Source organism: Lepisma saccharinum, chromosome 4 (genome assembly GCF_977018435.1).
Source record: "Lepisma saccharinum chromosome 4, izLepSacc3.1, whole genome shotgun sequence".
Lineage (NCBI taxonomy): Eukaryota > Metazoa > Arthropoda > Insecta > Zygentoma > Lepismatidae > Lepisma > Lepisma saccharinum.
The window spans coordinates 67364704-67371732 of record NC_139232.1 but is presented as its reverse complement, the minus strand read 5'-3'; the positions used below and the strand labels follow the sequence as shown (position 1 = coordinate 67371732).

The following is a 7029-nucleotide window of genomic DNA, read 5'->3' as shown; positions in this document are numbered from 1 at the left end:
GAACCATTCGTATGTAGGGGAAAGGAGGGCAAGAACAGGCACTTCATTTTTATTTGCTAATGCCACAGTTAAAATATGCAATACACTGTAAAAATATGTTTGTTATAATGTCCATTAAATGAATATAACTAAAAACTTTTAATAAAATAACATGATGCGTCACAAAATGTTAAAAAAAATATATGTAGAAAGGACACTTGCATACTCTTGGACTCCATGGCAAGCAAGAGTACTACTGAGGCAGTTTAAGAGTACGCACCTAACAATTATCACAAGTAAAGGGGCTAGTTCTTACATAACCGGAACAGGCTTCATGCCAACACTCAGCACAACCTCCGTCCTGGACCCAGTCTTCAGCTAATGATTCTTCACGTCCTGAACAGCACGTACTCAGAAGTTGGGATCTCAAGACTGGTCACTCTAGCTGTAGCTGTGGAAGAATAGTCCAAAATTCGAACTAATTCTAATGAATGATGTTTCCACAGTTCCAGACATTATTTCGGACTTTGAGCTCACCTGTTTCTCGTCACTTCTTTTTCTCTCCTTGACATCGCAGGTTGATGTTGATCAACGAGACAGGTTTGTTTTTTTCCCCTCGTTGACTGTTGTTGGTGCATAAGTCACTGTTCTCGTACTTGTCCACGTCATCCGCGGTAGAACAGTGAACTTCGTTGTTCTTGGGTGCAGCACCATCGGATTCATCTATACGCTGACGTTCCTCTCCCCTTGAAGCGACCTCAGATGGGAAATGTCTGGGTTGAAAGGATAAATTGAGGCGTTGTCGATACGAAGGGCGAACTCAACAAACGTACATTGTGAGGGAAATGCGTTTCAAGTTGTCAGGCACAGTGCGAACTTCACAAAAACTTGGTAACAGTAGATCGGAATGTTTCATGTGTGATTTCCAAAGTTCCTTGTGGAGTTCGCACTGTTCTTGACAACTTGAAACGCATTTCCTTCACAATGCAAGTTTGTCGAGTTCGGCTTTCGTATCAGCAACGCCTCAATTCCCGTCCAGGGAAACTCTTTTTCTGCCTTTTTCAGGGTGGCACTGCGGCAACTCGTGAATAGGCTGCCCTGAATAGCTTGGCATTTGCTTTCCCTACACAGCCGAAAATCAGATTCCTTTGTTAAATACATACTTAACAGCTTTCAGTCGTTTTCTGAGAGTGGCTTAATTTATCTTGAAGTCTGCTGCTAGAGATCGTTTGCTTTCCCTATTTCTTATCCTTTCATTCACATGATGTGCTTTTGGATATAATTGGTAGTTTTCGGTACGTTTTTGTTCGCATTTAGATCTGGAATAGAAAACAGACAAACACTGGCAAGGATCATGTGGCTTCAATGGCTAATTAGTACTGAATAAGTGTTCACTCAGAAAGATAAATAATGCGGGAAAGTATACAGGGATTCCATAAAAGTTAAGAAAAAGATAGAGGCAAGTAAATAAGAGTGCTAGAGGAAAAGGTGAACAGGAGGACGCGTAGTTTCAATGTTTATCACTGTAGGGCTCGGATTTTTATGACATATCATATTTTCCCAAGGGCTGGTTTTCTGTTTAAGTTAGTTTAAGCACGTTTCTTGGTGCTTTGAAATCAATAACATCGTTTTTATTGGTCATATAAATGCATATTCTACTATATTTTCGGTTTAGGGCATATTATGGCCCAAAAGTGTAGAATAGGGAATATTATGGCCCAGAAGTGTGGAATAGAAGCATATTTTCATGTTCAACACACAGTACTTCCAGTGTTTAAAAATACATTCCTGGCTTGTTATCGCAAACTTATCTAAACGGTGGATTTTTTGTTTTATACCTTGGTTGGAAAACAACCAACGGTGTATTTTTCCTGGACGTGCTTAAAAAAATAAACAGTAAAATTGTTTTCCAATCGTTCTTTTCGTTGTCCGCAATCGGCTTAAAGATTGTTAGGCTATTGTTCATTCCATGTCGTTAGCTGTTCTGTCCCTCCCCTCCCCTTCTATACACGGCATTGGCAGACAGCATTGGAAGTGTACGTTATTTTCAGTGAGGGAGCGTATCAGTGCCAAGGAAGGCGAGAAAGGAATCCTGTCGTTTAGAGTTTGAAGCTTCCAGTTTGCAGTGCATCCAGAGACCATCTTTGCTCCAGAAAGTAGGGGAACGAATTTTGCAGGTAATGCGTACGTTGTTATAATTTCAAGATGCCGAAAGTGAAGTGCCCAGAGAGTGTGAAATTATCGCGAGCACAGAGTTAAGCAGCTGACAAAGTAAATGCAAAATTGAAAAGTGTGCTTCAACGAAACCCTGGATATTCAACCCTTTGCAAAATTTCTGACGTTCTTTGCGAAAAAGATGTGCAAGTGGGCGAAGATTTAGAACTTTCCCAAAATGATCCAACATTTTTCAGATATGCTCCTGTTACGTCATGTGACGTGGAAAGAAGTTTCTCCAGGTATAAGACTGTGCTTGCGGACAACAGAAGATCATTCAAATTTGATAATTTGAAAATGCATGTAATTCAGTGCAACCGTAGTCATGGACATGTTGTGATGTAACTTTTTTTATGCATTTTCTGCACTGTACTACTTTTCAAACCTTTTTATGAGAGCCAGAAGATGTCGTTGTAAGTTTCATTTTCTTGTAATTATTTATTTTAGAAAAGCAATAATTCTCAATAATTACCCCAAATATTATTCGTGCGTGTATGAATGAAAATGTATGTAATATAGTTTATTTTTGAAAATTGTGTTTCATATATTTTTTAAATGTCAGACATTTTAAATTTTACATATATCCTATTCGTCATATTTTCAGTTTTTAAGGTCATATTTTGCTAATTTTAAGGGCATAAATGCATGCATATTACAGAAGTTTTTAGGTCATAACAATTCGAACCCTATTTATCAGTATTAGATGAGCATATCATCAATATTATTTGATAAAGACTAAAATGCACCTCATTGCTTATCAGATTGACATCTCTTGTGATAGCCTGATATTATTAGCTTAAGTAAACAAGCCCGGATAGCTCAGTCGGTAGAGCGTTAGGCTTTTAACCTAACGGTCCAGGGTTCGAGTCCCTGTTCGGGCGATCTTCTTTTTCCCATCGAAATTTCTGACATAAATTCCATCAGAATTTACCAAAAGGGGATCGATCCTAAATACTCAAATAACAAGAACGTATTGACAGCTACTTTAAAGAATCTGAACCCCTCCCTCCCCCCAAGAAAAAAATAGTCTTTTTATTTTCTGCTGAGCAAGGTTCAATCTAGGGCTCTACCACCTAACATTATGACCTTAAATATCTAAAGAAAATTATAACACTTCCATAAAGATGATAGGGATTGTATTTTGTTAGGTTCCAGCATATCTGCCCAGAAAATAGGCTATTGAAGGTTTCGGGTTCAACTTCCTGCCTGAGCATTTGGTGTTTATTCATGAGTGTCCTTTCATCATCGTATCAATTACTCAAAAATGGGAGAAGGACGACGCAAAAAAAACGTTAAATATTAGGACCGCAAAGAGACAGTGCAATTCGGCTGTGTACTCTCAAGTTTAATATTTAAGAGAAGAAATCATTTTCAGTGGTCGGAAAAAAAACAAGCTAGATATATAAATGTATGTTATATGCTTCGACGTGCTGACCCCATTACCGGTTGCAGATTTCCACACCTCTAGGTAGGATTGGGGGGAGGGGAGACTGGCAGTCGGAAGATCGGCCTAGGCCCTTCAAAGGGCTGTCGAGCCACGGGCTATTTATTATTAACGACCACTTTAATCCTCGTTTTTTAAAAGTTGTTCAAAGATTGTAATGATAATTTCAAGGTGAGTTTACATTTACCACTTTTTTCTTCAAGTTCTTTCCTGCTTTCATGTGACAGTTATGATTTTCTCAAAATTTTGGGAGGGCCTGTAGACCCATGAGCTCCACAGCTCCACCCCAGCGTACGCCAGTTTCTACATGTTGTCTACACGCTACTTGTAAGCTACGCATGGACTATATTGTATACGTAGAAAATAAAAAAACTTAATGCATGATATTTTTTTCAACTAAGAAGGTTCCAAATGAGCTAGAACTATCCTATTTAGAACCAAAAAAGATTGTGCATTTTATTTCAAGCACCAACGCCCTCTGATATGTTGGCTACATAGATTACATGGTCTACAAATGTAGCATAACCTACCTGGATTGTCTACGCGTAGAAAGTAGAGTAGGTTATACTTCTAATAACCTTGAAGTTATCGTTGTCTATTGTCTTGTCTCAGGAAATGGAATAGGTAATTGTAACTTCAGTATATATAGTGCATAAATACTTGCTTAGAGATACAGTGTAATAAATAAGATGGTAAATATATTCTAAGATATTGTTGCATAAATGAAGGGCTGGCGTAGGCCAGTAATTTTATTTATAATCACTTGTTTCTGCTTGTTTCTGTGTTTCTTGCAACATTTGCTGCAATTTTATCTGAGAATAAATGTCCACGTTTTACTCAAAATAGCATGCATGACAAAAGTGAAATTGGTATCAGTTCGTTATATCGGAGACACTTTAAAATCGGATATTTTGTGTTTCGTATGGTTCGTACTTACCAATTGTGTATTGCGGAACATATTTGAAGGTGCCATTAAGGTTTTCACACGATTAGAGACATTTTTTACACTAAAATAAGACATTTCTCGAAGTGTTACGGAACGCACGTCATGGTGGGAGCCCCACGAACCATTCACGCATAGCCCCCAAAACCATTTAGGATCGTATAACCATCCACGAATAGCTCCAAATACCATTCCCGGATAGCCCCACGGACCATTCACAGAAGGTTAGGTTAGGTTTAGTTAAGTTAGGCAAACATCGTTAAAAAAACGGCGTGGTTACGATTTCGCTTAAATTGAAGCAACGGGAATTGATTTCCGGCTGAAATAGATTGAAAGATGAAACAAAATACCTCGAAGAACTTCGACAATGCTACAGAAACTGATTTCCGTAAGTAGTTTCTCCTGTAAATTTGAAGAAAAGTGTCTCCGATATAACGAACTGTTACCGTGCAATTTTCTTAATTTTATCGAGAAAAATTGTTAAAGAGCCGAAATTAAGAAATTAGCCTTGAAGACAATAGAGTTGAAGTTCTTACGTTTATCAACGTATCAGATTTTCATCTTTCCGATAATCTTATATTATTAGCTTAAATAAACAAGCCCGGATAGCTCAGTCGGGGGCGGCCCCTGTGGCGGAGTGGTTAGCACATCGCGCTACGACGCCAGGGGTCCCGGGTTCGATTCCCGGCTCGGCCATGGATGTTTGTGATTGTCTGTCCTGAAAAGTCTTGAAATTGAAATATGAATGAAATGATATGAGTGAATGAAGTGTGATGGGGGAAGCTTCCGCATAGGGGCTTTCCTTTAAAAAAAAAAAAAAAAAAAAAAAAAAAGTCGGTAGAGCGTTAGGCTTTTAACCTAACGGTCCAGGGTTCGAGTCCCTGTTCGGGCGGAAACTTTTTCCTTCTGCTTTATTAAAGAAATGCTATTGCAATGGATTATTCATTTTTGCTTACTTTTTCAATTATTTGAAACACTCTGTATGTTCATGGTACTACCATAAAGTAACATATGAAACTGTATTATTTCCAAGTTTATTGTGAGTAATTTCCACCATAGCTTGAGATGAATGGAAGGTCTCTTGTGAAGGAGGTAAGTAGCATTTGCTGTATATTGTTTTCTTTCAAAGAAATCATTAGGTGGATTAGAACCAAGGCTTGTTTTAATGATTGGGAAACTAGTCTTCAATGTGAGGGAAAGTGTATGGGCATCTCCAATTCTTTTCCTTGGATCAACTTTTTTCTTTGGTGCCTACCGTCACAATCAGTCTTTTTACTGTTTGTTTTTTTAAAAAAATCGGTAGATTGTTTTCCAGCAGTCATACATAATGAATGACGATTGATTCACACCAGTGTAAGAATTTCTGGAAGTGCAAACATATTCACATCACGTTGTGTAGCTGAAACGCTTTGCCAACATTCTTTGCCGTTTACTTGTAGCTACGTACAGTCACGGACACTTCTGGGTTGTAACAACACCATTGACTTTTATTAAATCATTACAACCCAGAAGTGTCCGTGACTGTACGTATGTGTACATTAATGATTCGAACTTGGATTGCGACATACCATTAGCGCCTAGCCATTTGTAATCAAGTGGTCCCTGGTTCCATTCCCCGGCCGTGAGGCACGTTGTGGTTCAATTTCTACCTAAATTCCGATTAGCGTATCTGTGCACAAAGTGGTCTTAAAATAAACTTTTGCTGAAGACTTTCCTTTCAATCAGTCCTCCCGTGAGACAAAACTTGGTAAGAGAAATACTGTAGCTTTTGCCACAACATACAATTCTATGTGGTGTATACCGAGTGGTTAGAACATCGCGCTGCGACGGCAAGGATCCCGGGTTCGAATCCCGCTCGGACTTGGTTGTTTTTGAATGTCCATTCATCAATTTAATCATTTCATCACTCATCCCCCATCTTCGCAAATTAGCCAAGAGGCACAAAACTCGAAGTAAAATAAACTAAATCAATCAATCATATATAGTGTATAATATGGACTTCCCTCCCCTACTGCAGCCGACCTCCATGGCGGAGTGATTAGCACAGCGCGCTTGTGGTAAAAGTAACTTGTATTAAAGTTGGAAATCCTGCAGTTTGATACAATACTTATGGTATTGCCATGAACGTACAGTGTAACGAACCCATCTCGTTACAAATTGTACGGGATCCACCTCTATATGAATGAGCTTTCTTAGAATGTAAGGTATTGAAAATTTATTTTTTGCATATATTGTTAATATTCAGGCTTCAATACACTTTTGGTAGTTCTTATTTCCTCCACTCGCTTACGCTAGCGTCGCCGACCCTTTATAAAGGCGAGAGCTTGGCTATAGCAGCTCAGTTCAGTTGCATTAAGTAAGTGATCGGTTAGTTCATGGAACTCTCCAGCCTAATTATTGCCTATTTTTGTGGGAGCAGGAAAAGGTTTATTATCCATTTTGCCTTGAC

At 38.7% G+C, this 7029-nt stretch overlaps 1 non-coding gene across 1 annotated transcript; it reads left to right on the top strand.

Moving 5' to 3' along the window:
• The first annotated feature begins 3001 nt into the window (after nt 1–3001).
• TRNAK-UUU (transfer RNA lysine (anticodon UUU)) lies at nt 3002–3074 on the top strand. Its single transcript has one exon. It is a non-coding gene; the product is annotated as a tRNA-Lys (tRNA).
• The last annotated feature ends 3955 nt before the right edge of the window (nt 3075–7029 follow it).